This window comes from Schistocerca nitens, chromosome 11, assembly GCF_023898315.1.
Source record: "Schistocerca nitens isolate TAMUIC-IGC-003100 chromosome 11, iqSchNite1.1, whole genome shotgun sequence".
Lineage (NCBI taxonomy): Eukaryota > Metazoa > Arthropoda > Insecta > Orthoptera > Acrididae > Schistocerca > Schistocerca nitens.
Window position 1 is genome coordinate 46707555 of NC_064624.1, and position 18431 is coordinate 46725985.

Here is an 18431-nt window from a genome sequence, read left to right on the forward strand (position 1 = left end):
TTGGAGAGCTGCATCAAACCAGTCTCAGGACTGAAGACCACAACAACAACATAGTTTTACATGATATTTTGTTGTATGTATGAGTCTTTACTTGTTTCAATAATTGATTCAGTTTCCTCTGTTTGTTTCTTTGGTTGTTGTTGCTGCATGTGATGCAACTGACTCAGAAAACAATATTTCAAAAGTTCTACATGTTTGTCAGTATAAGCTTGATTTTACTTGCAAAGTAATGAAAAATAGTGGTTATGAAATGTTTTCTGGATTGCGTAAATTTTCACTTTCCCTATAGTAATACCCTGAATGCCCTATTTCTGTTGTAATAGTTATTTCTTGACATACGTTAAAGTTGTAATTTTATTCAGTGAGTTTGCTGTTCTCTCATGTGATGCATGGTTTTATCTTGTTTGATAGCATTATTCACCATTTCACAGTATTTTGTGCACTGGAATTGCTGAATGAGGTGGTGCAAATCACCGTCCAGCCACCCAGATTTTTCTGTTCTGTGTTTTCTGGAGATTGGCTGGTTTTCCCCCAATCGACTCTGTCCTGTATCTCAAATACCCTCATTAATTGAACATTAAACAATTGGTTGATTGAGTGAAATTCTGAATCTTGCCCTTGACGGTTCTTTGTATAAAACTGTGTTACAACTCACATTTCCTTTTATATTATATACTGATTATATTAATGAAACAGGTTGTCTGTTAATACTACGATTTTACTTATAAATATTTTTAAGTCTATGAATATTGTAAGGGCAGCTATAGGAAAATGAATATTTCTAGAAAAGCTTTCCACCTTTCAGTCATATGACTCGAGTTACAAACTATTCAGCAAGTGTTCTTTCAAGATATTTAACAAGTGTCCAGACTGCAATTGGACCTGTATCTCTAGATATTTTGTTTGTTACCTAAGGATGTGGTTTTACCTTGACTCTTCATTGTCTTAGTATTTTTGCATATTGGTATGACAAAACATTTCTCATTTTTCTCACAGTGTGCCCAACAGATATAAAAAAATCTTTGAAGATGTTTTCGTGTGATAGCATTACCATATATATGATGGAAAGTATTCTGTTTGAATCAGATTGAAAGATTAACATAATCAAAGCATGGCTAAAAGTGTTGTCTCATTCATTGCCCCCTAGTCACTTCAGAGTCCTTTACTCAGCTGTCCAAAGATCAAATATGAGAAAGGATGGTAATTCTTTCAACTCTTCTTCCTTAATGTTTCAGGATGATTGTTAAACAGGCATACCAAATTGTGGATGAATATTGCTGATCATATTATGTAGAATTATGGAACACCATAGGGACTGACGACCTAAGCAATGTGGTCGCATAAGATAAAAATGGAACACCATTTAAATGCTTCCCCATATGCAGAGATCAGACAAAGATTAATTAAAGTCTGTTTAGAGCACAGCATGTATGATGGAAAATCAGAAAAAAATATTACAGCCTGTAAATTTTGGTGTTACAAGGGAGTTTATTGAAAATCAGGAGACTAATTGAATAAGGAACTAAGTCCAGCAGTGAGTCAGCAAGAAATATGACTAGTGAAGAACTTTATAACTAGAAAAGAGAAAATGGTTGGGTGCATATTACTTTATGCCTTGTTTATGAAACTTGTTGTTGAAGGGATTGTGTAAATAAAGACTTGCAGGATGGAAGATTAGGGTGAACAGAAACTGCACAATAACCAGAATACACTGAGGTGACAAAAGACTTAGGAGACCTTCTAATATTGTGCCAGACCTCCTTTTGCCTGGTGTAATGCAGTAGCTCAATGTGGCACGGACTTGAGAAGTCATTGGAAGTCCTCTGCAGAAATATTGAAGTATTCTGCTGCTATAGCCATCCATAATTGTGAACATTTTGCCGGTGCAGGATTTTGTGCATGAACTGACCTCTCCATTATGTCCCATAAATGTTCAATGGGATTCGTGTTGGGTGTCCTGTGTGGCCAGATTGTTTACTCGAATTGTACAGAATGATTGTGGCCCATTGACATGGTGAATTGTCATCCATAAAAATTCCGTTGTTGTTTGAGAACATGAAGTCCATTAATGGCTGCAAATGTTCTCCAAGTAGCTGAACATAACCGTTTCCAGCCAATGATCAATTCAGTTGGGCCAGAGGGCTCAGTCCATTCCATGTAAACACAGCCCACACCATTATGGAGCCACTACCAGCTTGCACAGTGCCTCGTTGATGACTCAGGTCCACAACTTCATGGGGTCTGCACCACACTCGAATCCTGCCACCAGTTTCTACCAACTTAAATTGGGCCTCGTCTGATTATGCCACAGTTTTCCAGTCATTTAGGGTCCAACCAGTGTCTTCACAAGCCACATTTTGTGACATTAGCAAAGGTACTCATGTTGGTCATCTGCTGTGAGAGTCCATTAATGCCAAATATTGCTATACCGTCCTAATGCGTATGTTTATCGTACATCCCACATTCATTTCTGTGGTAATTTCTCGCAGTGTCACTAGTCTGTTGGCACTGACAGCTCTGTTCAAACATCACAGCTCTCAATTGTTAAGTGAAGGCAGTTGGCCAGTGCATTATGCTCATTGAGAGGTAATGCCTGAAATTCTGTATTCTCAGCACAGTCTCGACACTGTGGATTTCAGAAAATTGAATTAAGTAATTATTTCCAAAATGGAGTATCCCGTGTGTCTAGCTCCAACTACCACTCCACATCTAAAGTCTGTTAATTCATCTCCTGTAGCCCTGATCTCATTGGACACCTTTTGACATAAATCATCTGAGTTCAAGTGGCAGCTTCACCAGTGCACTGTCCGTTTATACCTTTTGTACACAACACTACTGCCATCTGTATTTGTGCATATTGCTATCCCATTACTTTTGTCACTTCAATGTAAAGCCCCTTTGTTCAAAAGCACATACCTGTGAAATCAAAATCTGCCACTCGGTAACACTCGATACTGAGTTACTTATAAAATGCTCAGATCATCATTGACATGCTTTGACATGCAGTACTTTTGGTAGTTGAGAAGCTGCCGCTGAAGCATGTACCACTCTATGACAGCACCCCTTAATGTGGTCAGTCAGTGTAATTTAAGGAAACCACAGAAAAGATAAAATGCTACCAGTCTAAAACATACCAGTCTGTTAATGGGTCATTAAAGGAAGCCTTACTGGCCATCCAAAAATCCTATGCCCTCGTCATGTCTGTCTTTGTTGATGATATCATTATGATCTGATCTGATCTGGGCAAGACACTATATCCTCATTCTTCCACAGCATCCAGACTTTCTCTCCTCTTCTGTTCACACGGTCCTCTTTAACTTGGCGTGCCACTGTACTGGACAACAATCTCCATCTCTCCGATGGCTCTATGAGAAGCTCTGTCATTGAGACTACAAACCATCAACAGTACTTTATTCTGTTAGCAGCCATCATTTACCATAGAACATGACCACATGTTGATATCATACCTGGAGTGACAGGCAATGCGCCCCTATGGTATGCTGGCAGAACCTTCACAGTCACTCCATTGCAAACCTAGTCTACAAGTATATCTCCTGTTGCATATCCACATATGGCCCTAATCCTTGAACCACTCCACTGAACCAGTTGCTGTGGAATGCTCCCATTGTTACTCTAGACTAAAACAACTTAACCACATTTTTAGCTCAGCATCTGCCTTCGTTTAATAGTGCTCTGAAATAATGAATATCACCGCTGATTCTGCTTAATGTTTCACTGCAGCTAACAGCAGTGATACCCCTTTAATTTACATATCTTTTAATTGTGACTGTCTGCAACTTAACATGTCATTTTTACGATACGTAGCAATCTATCTTTTCCTATATGTTCAGTAGACAAAGAGGCAGTAGTATCATATCTCAGTGAGGAGCTGGAACCTTTAAGCATAGTACAGGGACATGTAGAGGAATTATGGCTCAAGTTTAAAAGAATAGTTGACTGTACATTGGAAAGTTATATACCCAGTATAACAGTTCATGATGTAAGAGATCCTCTATGGTATACAGTCACTGTAAAGAATCTTTTAAAGAAACAGACTACTGGATAATATGTGTAAAAGAAGCCATAGGGCTGCAGATAGAAATGCTAAATGAAATATGGAATATACTCATAGGTAAGGGCTTTTAGTAGCACAAAAGTTAGCATCCAGTCACTTGCAGACTAGATGAGAACTGAAATTGAGAGTAGTAATGCAAAAGCAAAAATTTTTAACTCTGTTTTCAAATGTTCATTTACAAAAGCAAATGCAGGAGTATTGCACCAATTAAATCTTTATACCACAGAAGAGATGAGTGAAATGGTATTAGTTTCAGTGACATTGAGAAACAGCTGAAATCATTAAATTTGAACAAAGCTCCAGGGCTCGGTTGAGTACCTTTCAAATTCTGCCCAATTTTCATCTGAGGTAGTCCCTCTGTTACTACAACCTATAGTAGTTCTCTCAGACAAAAAACCATATCCAGTAGCTGGAAGAAAGCATAGGTTACACTTGTCTATAAGAAAGTTAGCAGAAGTGATCCACAAAATTACTGTCCAGTATCCTGAACATTGATTTGTAGCAGAAACTTACAACATATTCTGAACCCACGTATAAGAGCTGTAGAACAGAACAACCTCCTCCATGCTAATTAGAATGAATTTAGAAAACATAATCATGTGAAAATCATCACATGCTTTTCTCATGCAACGTTCTAAAAGCCATCAAAGGTACAGTATTTCTTGATTTCCAAAAAGCATTTGATTCAATATCACACGTACATTTCTCGACAAAAGTACTATCGAGTGGTGTACCGGGCAAAATTTGTGACTGGATTGAAGATTTCTTAGTAAGAAGGATGCAGCATGTTATCTTGGATAGAGAACTATTGACATATATAGAACTGAAGTAACTTTGGATGTACCGCAGGGAAGTGTGTTGGGTCCCTTGCTGTCCGTGTTGCATATTTATGACCTTGCAGACAATATTAATAGAAACTTAACTTTTTTCAATGATGCAGTTATCTACAATGAAATACAGTTTGAAGGAAACTGCAAAAATATTCACTGAGGCCATGATAAGATTTCAGAGTGGTGCAATGATTGACAACTTTCTTCAAATGTTCGGAAATGTAAAATTGTGCACTTCACAAAATAAAAAATAAAAAAGTAATATAGTATAAGATGAAAATAATATCAGTGAATCATAGTTGAAATTGGTAAACTCACACAAATACCCAAGTGTAACACTTCGTAGGACATGAAAGGGAAAATGACATAAGGTCGGTCGTAGGTAAAGCAGGTAGCAAACTTCAGTTTTTTGATAGAATAGTAGGAAAATGCAATTAGTTTACAAAGGAGGTAGATTAAAAATCAATCGTGTGACCCATCTTAGAATATTGCTTGTGTGGGACCCTTACCAATTAGGACTAGTAGGGGATATTGAATGTATACAGAGAAGGGCAGTATGAACGGTCACACGCTTGTTTTATGAATGGTCACAGGTTTGATTGATCCACAGAAGAAAGTTATGGATTTTGAAAGAAGTGAACTGGCAGCCTTAGAGTCCTGAGAAAGTCTTCTAACAAAGTTTCTAGAATTGCTATCAATTTTGACTCTTTCAAATATGCTACAAACTCCTACAGATTGCTCCCATGGGTATTGTGATGACAAGATTAAATTTATTGCAGCACACACAGAGGCTTGTGAACAATCATTCTTCCTCTGCTCCATGTGGGAATGGAATAGGAAAAAGCTTATATAGTTCAGTGCTCTTCACAGTGGTCTGCAGAGTGTAGCTATAGAATATCCCACCCCAACAGTCATATACTACCCTATCAGAGACAGGGTCATCTGTGAAAGCAGTCATATTGTATACCAAAGGGCGCTGATGACCTCGATGTTGAGCGCTCATAAACCCCAACACACACACACACTTGTATACCAACTCAGCTGTGACTTTGGTACAGATTTTTATGTAACCTTGACACTTGAATAATAACCAATCTAAAACTATAACAAACAGCAAAATTGACTATCCAGTAGCAGAACATGTTGCTGAGCGCAACAGGCTTGACTTCTTGGTTATTGCACAACCTGTGGTGTCTGCTCATGGGTGGGTCTTCTGTTTCTGCATACCTATCTCTTTCCATTGTTGCCTTTTCCTCCCACTGCCTTTCACCCTCACTGCTCCTCTCACCCTCTCCATCCAACAGAACTCCTCACACCATTGGGCTGCTGCCCTAGGGCTATGTAATCAATTAGGTCAACGTAGCTGTGCATGTTTGAGTCAGTGGGTCTGTGTTTTTCATCAGCTTAGAAGGAGAACATTGAAAGCTAAGAAGAACATTGTCCAAAAACACAACAACATTTCCAGTCTCGTTGTATGTGCATGTTGTCTATTCAGTACCTCACCTATATGGTTAGTGGTTACCTTTATGTAGATTCTGAGAAAGCTTGCTTTCTTTTTCTGCCAGATTTTGTGTTGTGTTAGTTCATTTTAAACTCATTTAACTGACTTAGTTACCAGTTAAGAGCTTTAGTTTCACAGATTTGCTTGTTTATCATTTAATTCTTGTACATAAATACACTCCTGGAAATTGAAATAAGAACACCGTGAATTCATTGTCCCAGGAAGGGGAAACTTTATTGACACATTCCTGGGGTCAGATACATCACATGATCACACTGACAGAACCACAGGCACATAGACACAGGCAACAGAGCATGCACAATGTCGGCACTAGTACAGTGTATATCCACCTTTCGCAGCAATGCAGGCTGCTATTCTCCCATGGAGACGATCGTAGAGATGCTGGATGTAGTCCTGTGGAACGGCTTGCCATGCCATTTCCACCTGGCGCCTCAGTTGGACCAGCGTTCGTGCTGGACGTGCAGACCGCGTGAGACGACGCTTCATCCAGTCCCAAACATGCTCAATGGGGGACAGATCTGGAGATCTTGCTGGCCAGGGTAGTTGACTTACACCTTCTAGGGCACGTTGGGTGGCACGGGATACATGCGGACGTGCATTGTCCTGTTTGAACAGCAAGTTCCCTTGCCGGTCTAGGAATGGTAGAACGATGGGTTCGATGACGGTTTGGATGTACCGTGCACTATTCAGTGTCCCCTCGACGATCACCAGTGGTGTACGGCCAGTGTAGGAGATCGCTCCCCACACCATGATGCCGGGTGTTGGCCCTGTGTGCCTCGGTCATATGCAGTCCTGATTGTGGCGCTCACCTGCACGGCGCCAAACACGCATACGACCATCATTGGCACCAGGGCAGAAGCAACTCTCATCGCTGAAGACGACACGTCTCCATTCGTCCCTCCATTCACGCCTGTCGCGACACCACTGGAGGCGGGCTGCACGATGTTGGGGCATGAGCGGAAGACGGCCTAACGGTGTGCGGGACTGTAGCCCAGCTTCATGGAGATGGTTGCGAATGGTCCTCGCCGATACCCCAGGAGCAACAGTGTCCCTAATTTGCTGGGAAGTGGCGGTGCGGTCCCCTACGGCACTGCGTAGGATGCTACGGTCTTGGCGTGCATCCGTGCGTCGCTGCGGTCCGGTCCCAGGTCGACGGGCACGTGCACCTTCCGCCGACCACCGGCGACAACATCGATGTACTGTGGAGACCTCACGCCCCACGTGTTGAGCAATTCGGCGGTACGTCCACCCGGCCTCCCGCATGCCCACTATACGCCCTCGCTCAAAGTCCGTCAACTGCACATACGGTTCACATCCACACTGTCGCGGCATGCTACCAGTGTTAAAGACTGCGATGGAGCTCCGTATGCCACGGCAAACTGGCTGACACTGACGGTGGCGGTGCACAAATGCTGCGCAGCTAGCGCCATTCGACGGCCAACACCGCGGTTCCTGGTGTGTCCGCTGTGCCGTGCGTGTGATCATTGCTTGTACAGCCCCCTCGCAGTGTCCGGAGCAAGTATGGTGGGTCTGACACACCGGTGTCAATGTGTTCTTTTTTCCATTTCCAGGAGTGTATTTATATCACATTGTAAATGATATGATAATTCCAATAATTAATTATTTTATTTCTTTTTGATTGTTTTACATTCATGCCTTAAGTTGACTACTTCATTATAATCACTTCAGTTTTAATCTTTTTTTTTTTTTTTTTTTTGTTTTCTGTCTGATAATCAGGAGAACCACAAGATTTTCAATGGAAGGGAAATGACAATGCAGCTATTTTAGACAGCTGTTCCTCCTCCCAAAAGCCCCTGGACAATCATCACAAGAAAGTAGTTGTGAGGAATACAGAAACAAAACTCAAAAGAGGAATTCTGCATTTTCACCCTTACCTGCCAACAATAAGTTCACAGATACAGTTCATGGACTTGGTTCTAATAATGCTATAAATGAAAAATGTGATACTAAAAGTACTGGAAATCAGCCATGTTTAGAAGAAGAAAGAACTAATTTTAATTGTGTAATCCCCAAAAGAAATAAACCAGAATTGAGCAACACAGCTACAACTACAAAGAATCATTTTCTGGCAGCTGAAAGAAGTTTTGATGTCATTAGTGATAGTGAAGACTCAAGTGATGAAGATAATGGCATTGTTGACTTGGACACAAATTGACAAAAGGCAAAAATCAATGATAATCAGTATGGAAATAAGAAGCAATCAGTTGTCATGAGAAGAACTAATATGCCTCAGACATTGGTGGGAAGTTTAAGCGGTGGTGGTGGTGGAGGAGGTGGAGGAGCATTGATATTGATATTACATCTGAAAAATTTGATTTTTTAGCATATAATCTTCTTAAAATATTAACCTGGTTTTCAAAATGATTCTGCACACACATTTCAGGTTAGTCATCTCATCTCTGGGATGTTGTTGTTGTGGTCTTCAGTCCTGAGACTGGTTTGATGCAGCTCTCCATGCTACTCTATCCTGTGCAAACTTCTTCATCTCCCAGTACCTACTGCAACCTACATCCTTCTGAATCTGCTTAGTGTATTGATCTCTTGGTCTCCCTCTACGATTTTTACCCTCCACGCTGCCCTCCAATGCTAAATTTGTGATCCCTTGATGCCTCAAAACATGTCCTACCAACCGATCCCTTCTTCTAGTCAAGTTGTGCCACAAACTTCTCTTCTCCCCAATCCTATTCAATACCTCCTCGTTAGTTACATGATCTACCCACCTTATCTTCAGCATTCTTCTGTAGCACCACATTTCGAAAGCTTCTATTCTCTTCTTGTCCAAACTGGTTATCGTCCATGTTTCACTTCCATACATGGCTACACTCCATACAAATACTTTCAGAAATGACTTCCTGACACTTAAATCTATATTCGATGTTAACAAATTTCTCTTCTTCAGAAACGATTTCCTTGCCATTGCCAGTCTACATTTTATATCCTCTCTACTTCGACCATCATTAGTTATTTTACTCCCTAAATAGCAAAACTCCTTTACTACTTTAAGTGTCTCATTTCCTAATCTAATCCCCTCAGCATCACCCGATCTAATTTGACTACATTCCATTATCCTCGTTTTGCTTTTGTTGATGTTCATCTTATATCCTCCTTTCAAGACACTGTCCATTCCGTTCAACTGCTCTTCCAAGTCCTTTGCTGTCTCTGACAGAATTACAATGTCATCGGCGAACCTCAAAGTTTTTACTTCTTCTCCATGAATTTTAATACCTACTCCGAATTTTTTCTTTTGTTTCCTTTACTGCTTGCTCAATATACAGATTGAATAACATCGGGGAGAGGCTACAACCCTGTCTCACTCCCTTCCCAACCACTGCTTCCCTTTCATGCCCCTCAACTCTTATAACTGCCATCTGGTTTCTGTACAAATTGTAAATAGCCTTTCGCTCCCTGTATTTTACCCCTGCCACCTTCAGAATTTGAAAGAGAGTATTCCAGTTAACGTTGTCAAAAGCTTTCTCTAAGTCTACAAATGCTAGAAACGTAGGTTTGCCTTTTCTTAATCTTTCTTCTAAGATAAGTCGTAAGGTTAGTATTGCCTCACGTGTTCCAACATTTCTACGGAATCCAAACTGATCTTCCCCGAGGTCCACTTCTACCAGTCTTTCCATTCGTCTGTAAAGAATTCGCGTTAGTATTTTGCAGCTGTGACTTATTAAACTGATAGTTCGGTAATTTTCACATCTGTCAACACCTGCTTTCTTTGGGATTGGAATTATTATATTCTTCTTGAAGTCCGTGGGTATTTCGCCTGTCTCATACATCTTGCTCACCAGATGGTAGAGTTTTGTCATGACTGGCTCTCCCAAGGCCATCAGTAGTTCTAATGGAATGTTGTCTACTCCCGGGGCCTTGTTTCGACTCAGGTCTTTCAGTGCTCTGTCAAACTCTTCACGCAGTATCTTATCTCCCATTTCATCTTCATCTACATCCTATTCCATTTCCATAATATTGTCCTCAAGTACATCACCCTTGTATAAACCCTCTATATACTCCTTCCACCTTTCTGCCTTCCCTTCTTTGCTTAGAACTGGGTTGCCATCTGAGCTCTTGATATTCATACAAGTGGTTCTCTTCTCTCCAAAGGTCTCTTTAATTTTCCTGTAGGCAGTATCTATCTTACCCCCAGTGAGACAAGCCTCTACATCCTTACATTTGTCCTCTAGCCATCCCTGCTTAGCCATTTTGCACTTTCTGTCGATCTCATTTTTGAGACGTTTGTATTCCCTTTTGCCTGCTTCATTTACTGCATTTTTATATTTTCTCCTTTCATCAATTAAATTCAATATTTCTTCTGTTACCCAAGGATTTCTATTAGCCCTCGTCTTTTTACCTACTTGATCCTCTGCTGCCTTCACTACTTCATCCCTCAGAGCTACCCATTCTTCTTCTACTGTATTTCTTTCCCCCATTCCTGTCAATTGTTCCCTTAGGCTCTCCCTGAAACTCTCTACAACCTCTGGTTCTTTCAGTTTATCCAGGTCCCATCTCCTTAAATTCCCACCTTTTTGCAGTTTCTTCAGTTTCAATCTGCAGTTCATAACCAATAGATTGTGGTCAGAATCCACATCTGCCCCTGGAAATGTCTTACAATTTAAAACCTGGTTCCTAAATCTCTGTCTTACCATTATATAATCTGATACCTATTAGTATCTCCAGGATTCTTCCAGGTATACAACCTTCTTTTATGATTCTTGAACCAAGTGTTGGCTATGATTAAGTTATGCTCTGTGCAAAATTCTACAAGGCGGCTTTCTCTTTCATTTCTTCCCCCCAATCCATATTCACCTACTATGTTTCCTTCTCTCCCTTTTCCTACTGACGAATTCCAGTCACCCATGACTATTAAATTTTCGTCTCCCTTCACTACCTGAATGATTTCTTTTATCTCGTCATACATTTCATCAATTTCTTCGTCATCTGCAGAGCTAGTTGGCATATAAACTTGTACTACTGTAGTAGGCATGGGCTTTGTGTCTATCTTGGCCACAATAATGCGTTCACTATGCTGTTTGTAGTAGCTAACCCGCACTCCTATTTTTTTATTCATTATTAAACCTACTCCTGCATTACCCCTATTTGATTTTGTATTTATAACCCTGTAATCACCTGACCAAAAGTCTTGTTCCTCCTGCCACTGAACTTCACTAATTCCCACTATATCTAACTTTAACCTATCCATTTCCCTTTTTAAATTTTCTAACCTACCTGCCCGATTAAGGGATCTGACATTCCACGCTCCGATCCGTAGAATGCCAGTTTTCTTTCTCCTGATAACGACGTCCTCTTGAGTAGTCCCCGCCCGGAGATCCGAATGGGGGACTATTTTACCTCCGGAATATTTTACCCAAGAGGACGCCATCATCATTTAATCATACAGTAAAGCTGCATGTCCTCAGGAAAAATTACGGCTGTAGTTTCCCCTTGCTTTCAGCCGTTCGCAGTACCAGCACAGCAAGGCCGTTTTGGTTAATGTTACAAGGCCAGATCAGTCAATCATCCAGACTGTTGCCCCTGCAACTACTGAAAAGGCTGCTGCCCCTCTTCAGGAACCACATGTTTGTCTGGCCTCTCAACAGATACCCCTCCGTTGTGGTAGCACCTACGGTACGGCCATCTGTATCGCTGAGGCACGCAAGCCTCCCCACCAACGGCAAGGTCCATGGTTCATGGGGGAAGATCTTTGGGATATCTTGAGTTTAATGTACGTCATTTAGTAGTTCACTAAAAAACCTTTGTTTTCTTCAGCATATATTTCAGTGCCATGTAAAAGTAACTATGCAGCTATTCTCACTGTTTGGCACACTCTCCCAGAAGATTGTCCATATGATGATCCCTCAGATCTTGTTTTGACTTCTTTGCCATGATCATGACTCAGGCAAAATAAGTCCATTGTCTAGTAAGCAGTTTCTTGATAATTTCAGCAGGATGGAGAAAAATTGTGTCACAAAATTTTAACCCTAGATAGCTGATGCCAATAGGAACCAAAATTACTAATGTTGTGTAGGTTGACAATGCATCCTTTTTAAACTATGGAAACTGGGCACCTCATTCTCCAATTGGCTGTGGGATTGCCCTGTTGCTGTTCATCGGTTGACGGGCAGTGCTATGGTTGTCGGTTCACACATACAAGCATCCCTCGCCCCGTCACTGCCACCATGTGATACACACACGTCGAATTGGTCTTGTTGTTTGTCTCCACCTCACATCAGAGGCATTCACACATAAGCTTCGCTTCAGAGCACACAAACATCACCTGTGATTTAGTCATGCAGTAAGAATGGCAGCACAGTATTGATTTGAGGAAGAACAAGATATGAGTTTTGTCTATGGACTAGCCAGTGGTAATGCGCATGAAGCTCGACAGTTGTGTGAGGAATGGTATGCAGCAAGACGCCACCCACATCCCCGGACATTTACAGCAATTAACCAGCAACTTAGTGAAACATACTCATTAGTGGGATATCGTGATGATGCTGGAAGACCTCGAACATGATAGGATGCTGCATTTGAAGAGACTGTTCTCAAGCACTTCAAGGAAGCACCTACGACAAGTCCGCGAGTGGTTGGACACAACTTGGTGGTCACTCATCAGTTAGTCTGGGAGGTTCTGAGTAACTATGGCCAGCATCCATTTAGTTTCCACCCTGTCAAAGACCTAAATCCTGTGGCGGACTATGACCACAGCCTAGGGTTTTTCCGGTGGTTTCTGTGAAGTGTTGCACGAGGTCCTGACTTCCCTGCCATTGTGTTGTTTACCGACGAGTGCACCTTCTGTCAAGATGGCCTTTACAACACTTAAAACGTTCATTACTGGGCAAGGGGAAATCCTCATGTCACATGCGCCCAGGGAAACCAGGAACGATTTTCATTTAACATTTAGGTAGTCATTGTGGGCAACCATCTGATTTGGCCGGTCCATCTACCTCCTCAACTTACTGGGGCCAATTGCCTTGATTTTTAGTAAGAAACTCTACCCAGCCTGCTGGAAGACGTTCCCCTGGACATCTGACTACACATGTGGTTGCAGCATGATGGGGCATCTGCACATAACAGTCGTGCTGTGCGCATATATTTAAATGAACTCTTCGACGGCCAGTTCAATGGCAGAGGTGCTTGTGGGACATGGCCCTGACGACCAGATCTCACGCCATCAGACTTTTTCCTATGGGGATCCTTCAAGGTTCTAGTTCACCCACCTGGACGTGAACCACCTACAAATGAAGATGAATTAATGTATCACATTCAGCTTGCCACCAATCACATCAGGGCAATGCCAGGAATCTTTGAAAGAGTTCGGCAAAACACCGTTCGACGTTACCAAGCTTGTGTCACTTCAGAAGGTCGCCAGTTTGAGCACCTGCTTTGGTAAACAATATCCTAGCTACAAAAAAGGCTCTTTTCAGTGCCGACACAATTTGTAAAAGGCTTTCTGTACATGAACTATCAGCTGTTGATGGGTTTGTTCCCAGAACGTCTTATCATAAAACTGCAATGGATGTGTTGGGACCTTGGTGGATTTGTCCCGAGGCCCCCAGAGTGGAAAGCTGGCACAGTACCATCGAGTGTGTGGGATGCCTTGGATACGTTGTGATCTCTGGCAGGCAAAGCATTCACAGTTATGCATTCTCCAGACCACCAGCAACAGGGCAATCCCGCAGTCAATCGAAGTGCATGGCAGCAAGTTTCCATAGTTTATAAATGGTGCGCTGTTGACCTACACAACATTAGTTCTTTTGGGTTAAAATTTTGTGACACCTTTTTTTCAAAGTGCGTATTACTCCCTAAGAGCTTACTAGTTGTTGTAATATACTGGGTGCTATTCTTTCCCACTTAAGCTGAGGGCAATCATAAAGTAAAATATTTTGTAAGTAAATGTAGCTTATTTGACTGTAAAAATTCAATTTATTGATAGTAAGAACAGATACCCCAGTGAAGGTTTGAAACTAATCTGCTCCAGTTCTAATGAAGATCATTTCATTCACTACACTCATGTGGCCTCATCCTTCGTTGAATACTGAGGGACAGAGCCAAGGATACTTCCGTCTCCTCAAATGATTGTGTACATGGGAGAAACTGCCCTTAATGTAAGTTTCTTAGCAGAAAGTCCAAAGCAGAATACAAATATTTTACTTCAGGTTATGTGTAAAACTAGGCAGCAATTAATCAGTAATAATTGCAAAAGTAGGAGCGATGAGAACTATGCCCTTAATATTGATTTCAATGGTTCATCATGTCTCAGTGAAGATGTGGCACACAGTACCTGGCCTTGCCTTCAAATGCAAGAAGGTTGACAGTTCAGTGGGTGGTAAAAGAGTAAATTGTTTGTCTCCTGCAAATAAATCTCAAATGAAGAATGAATTACTGTGATTTCTAATGGTTCCACATATTTATCAACTGAATGGCTGACTACATTACTAGCGTTTGAGCATAATTTCACAACTCGCCATAGGGAAAGGATATCAAAGTGCCAAAAGGTGATGGAAGTACTCATAGAGTCTCAGTTTGATAAAACTGACAGAAACAGTCATTCCTTGTAATTGACGATGAGGACTAGTTTCAGCTAAACAAGAGGCAAAACAAGCTAAAGCTAAAGGTAAAGAAATAATGATAAACCAACAATAAAGTTGGTTTAGGTTGACATATTTCATTTGAGCAATTCTTGTGGTATAGATAAATTGAACTAATGTACCACAAAGAAATGGGATGATACAAATAAGTCTAAAGCGGTCAAACAATAGAAAAATTAATTACACAACTTGATCATTGCCCACTCAATACTAGAGTTAAAATTCATTTCAGCAAAGATACCCTAGCGGTCACAAATTTTATCCCAACTGTCACTCCCTTATTTAACACAGTCACAATTATCACTGCATCAGTGGCTGTCTCTCATAAAAGCTGATTGGTCAATTTTTGGCACCTAAATAGTGTTTGAATTTAATCAGTTGAAGGGAATTGACGATATTGTGTAAGAAAAAGTGAGAATAAATCTCACATACTACAAGTGACAGTCTCCCGCTTCTTTGGGAAGTGTCATCAGAAACTTGTGGCGTGGTGGCTAGAACTGATTGCTGCAGCCATCAAAGCATGGAGATGGGCACTTCAATGGTTCAAATGTCATTCTTCCACAGAAAACCTTACTAAGTGTGGGATTGATTTTTAATAAGAAAGGAAAAAGGAAATGTTAGGAACAGCTTAGCGAGAGTTCACACTTCATCTTCACTAGTATGGGCCGAACTTTGCCGCATTAACAGTATTCAGCTCTGTAAAATAGTTTTGGGTTTTCTTACCAATGATAAAATTATCACTGGCTCTTGTGTCAGAGATGAATACCTTGATTCCTCGCCATTGTGTCTGAATCCTGTAAACTTATGATGGGGTCAGTCACAGCACTTGGGGCTGTGTGAGTGAACTACAAACACAACACCCCCCCCCCCCCCCCCGTCCCCAACACAGACGCACACACACGCACACACACACACACACACACACACACACACTTTCTGCCTCTCCTCACCAGTTAAGGCTGATCATTACTTATTTTAGGGAATTTTATGCTTTGACTGCTGCAATTATAGTAAAGATGATGTCAGCATAGTTTCCAAGGTAATTTTGTTTTAAAATAATAAATCATATGCTGTGTGTAATACTGTGGTGTATTGTTTCGCCTGTGTACATCACCATTTTGACATTAGAGCATATTAAGATTTTGTCTTACTGAGAAAGTTGTTACCTTTTTGAAGATTTATTCATGAATAGGTATTCCACAAAATTATTCAATATAGTTCTGTCTCACTCATAGACTGTGCTTTATTATGACACATGACAAGAATGAATGTGAAGTTCCTCAAAACCAGTGACATATGGTCTGCATAGAAAGCGTCTGTTCAAACTAGAACAAGCCAGATTGGGGACTCAGCATCCAGTATGTATGGTCACTACCAGTTGTCATGGATATCTCAGAAGTATAAGCAATTTTCTCAAAGATGAAACATGGAAGTATAATGGATTCTCACAGAGTTAAAAACTTCAGTGCATAAATACATGTCCATCAACTCTGTTTATTAAATTTTATTCTAGCAGACACAAGACTTTCCATTGATTATCTATCAACAGTAGAAGAATTTTTCAGAAGCACCGTGGGGCTCTTGTCTTACTATGTGTTTCGTTCAGTTGTAATATAATGTGGCGAAAATGTTTTTGTGCTGAAGTTTGGAATGTGTATCATTGCTTAACACAAGAAAAACAATGGTCAATATGGCACATCTTATTAAGGATATCCTCCACAAAAAAAAAAAAAAAAAATACATATCTTGTGTAATCCAGAGTACTTTTTCTTGATGTTACCCTAGGTTCAACTTGATGTTACTGCATTGCCACATGGGAATCGTGTAATGAAGTAAGTAAGTTCAGTACTTCTTGTACACAAAGAATTTTATTTTGTATGCTAGATGTTGGATGGTGAACATACAAAGTCTGACTACATGCTGTTAATACAAAAATTCTGTCCAAGGCAGACTTAAGACTGACGTAGGACTAACCTCTGGTGGCATACAAATCGCCTCTATTTATATGATTTTAAACAATTACTGTTATTGTTACACATTGAATTTTGCATATTTAACAATTAAAATTTTTACATACATCTTCCCAAATCACATAGAAAATTACACATAATAACGGTGAATAATTTTGTACAAAGACAGGAAGGAATTAAATTTTGTACGAGAAAAATTTTACATTTCTATATAGTCGTTATTACAGTTATAGTAAATAACAGCAATTAAAACATGAACATGTTTGATTCTGTCTGAAAGAGCATTGTGTCATGTTTCTGTTTGGAGAATGAACAATTTCTGACTCAAAAAACGTAAAAATAGCTGTCTCTCAATGACTTGAAATATCATAACTTTAATTGCTAATTACTGCATAACTACAATAACAATTTTATTCCTTCCATGTGCCTGTAGTTTGTATTGTGTGCAAATTATGATGGTACCTTAGTTTTTAATCCAACATAATTCCTTCATTCGATATACTGGTGAGGCCCAACATAAACAATGTCACCACAATAGTTTAAATTAGTGTAAATTTCAAATTTGCTTTGGTGAATTCGAATACAGATAACCAGAAATATGTTACATTCATTCTATGTATTGGTGAGACACAATGTTGTCAAAGTCAAAGCAACATTTTAAATTGGTGCAAATTACTAATATTACAAACGTAATTGTTGGGTTCATATTAATGATATGAATATAATAGAGGGAAACATTCCACATGGGAAAAATATATCAAAAAACAAAGATGATGTAACTTACCAAACAAAAGCGCTGGCAGGTCGATACACACACAAACAAACACAAACATACACACAAAATTCAAGCTTTCGCAACCGACAGTTACTTCATCAGGAAAGAGCGAAGGAGAGGGAAAGACTAAAGGATGTGGGTTTTAAGGGAGAGGGTAAGGAGTCATTCCTGTCCCGGGAGCAGAAAGACTTACCTTAGGGGGGAAAAAAGGACAGGTATACACTTGCACACACACACATATCCATCCGCACATACACAGACACAAGCAGAAATTTGTAAAGCCAAAGAGTTTGGGCAGAATTGTCAGTCGAGGCGGAAGTACAGTGGCAAAGATGATGATGAGTGACAAGTGATGTACGAGGGGCGGCAACTTGAAATAAGCGGAGGTTGAGGCCAGGTGGGTAATGGGAAGAGAGGATATATTGAAGGGCAAGTTTCCATCTCCAGAGTTCTGATAGGTTGGTGTTAGTGGGAAGTATTCAGATAACTCGGATGGTGTAACACTGTGCCAAGATGTGCTGGCCGTCCACCAAGGCATGTTTAGCCACAGGGTGATCCTCATTACCAACAAACACTGTCTGCCTGTGTCCATTCATGCGAATGGACAGTTTGTTGCTGGGCATTCCCACATAGAAAGCTTCACAGTGTAGGCA

The 18431-nt window shown here is 40.5% G+C and overlaps 1 protein-coding gene across 3 annotated transcripts in view; it reads left to right on the plus strand.

Annotated features, from left to right (window-relative positions):
• The window catches only part of LOC126213286 (uncharacterized), a 292020-nt gene that overhangs the window by 144211 nt on the left and 129378 nt on the right, over positions 1 to 18431 (plus strand). The window contains exon 3 of one of the 3 annotated variants that reach the window (XR_007541132.1): positions 16819 to 16865. The exons of 1 other annotated variant lie outside the window; for it this stretch is intronic. The gene's annotated coding sequence lies outside the window, so the exon portion shown is untranslated. Of the gene's footprint in view, positions 1 to 8164; positions 8672 to 16818; positions 16866 to 18431 lie in introns of those variants that run through there. One more of the 3 variants, XR_007541131.1, reaches the window with a different exon arrangement.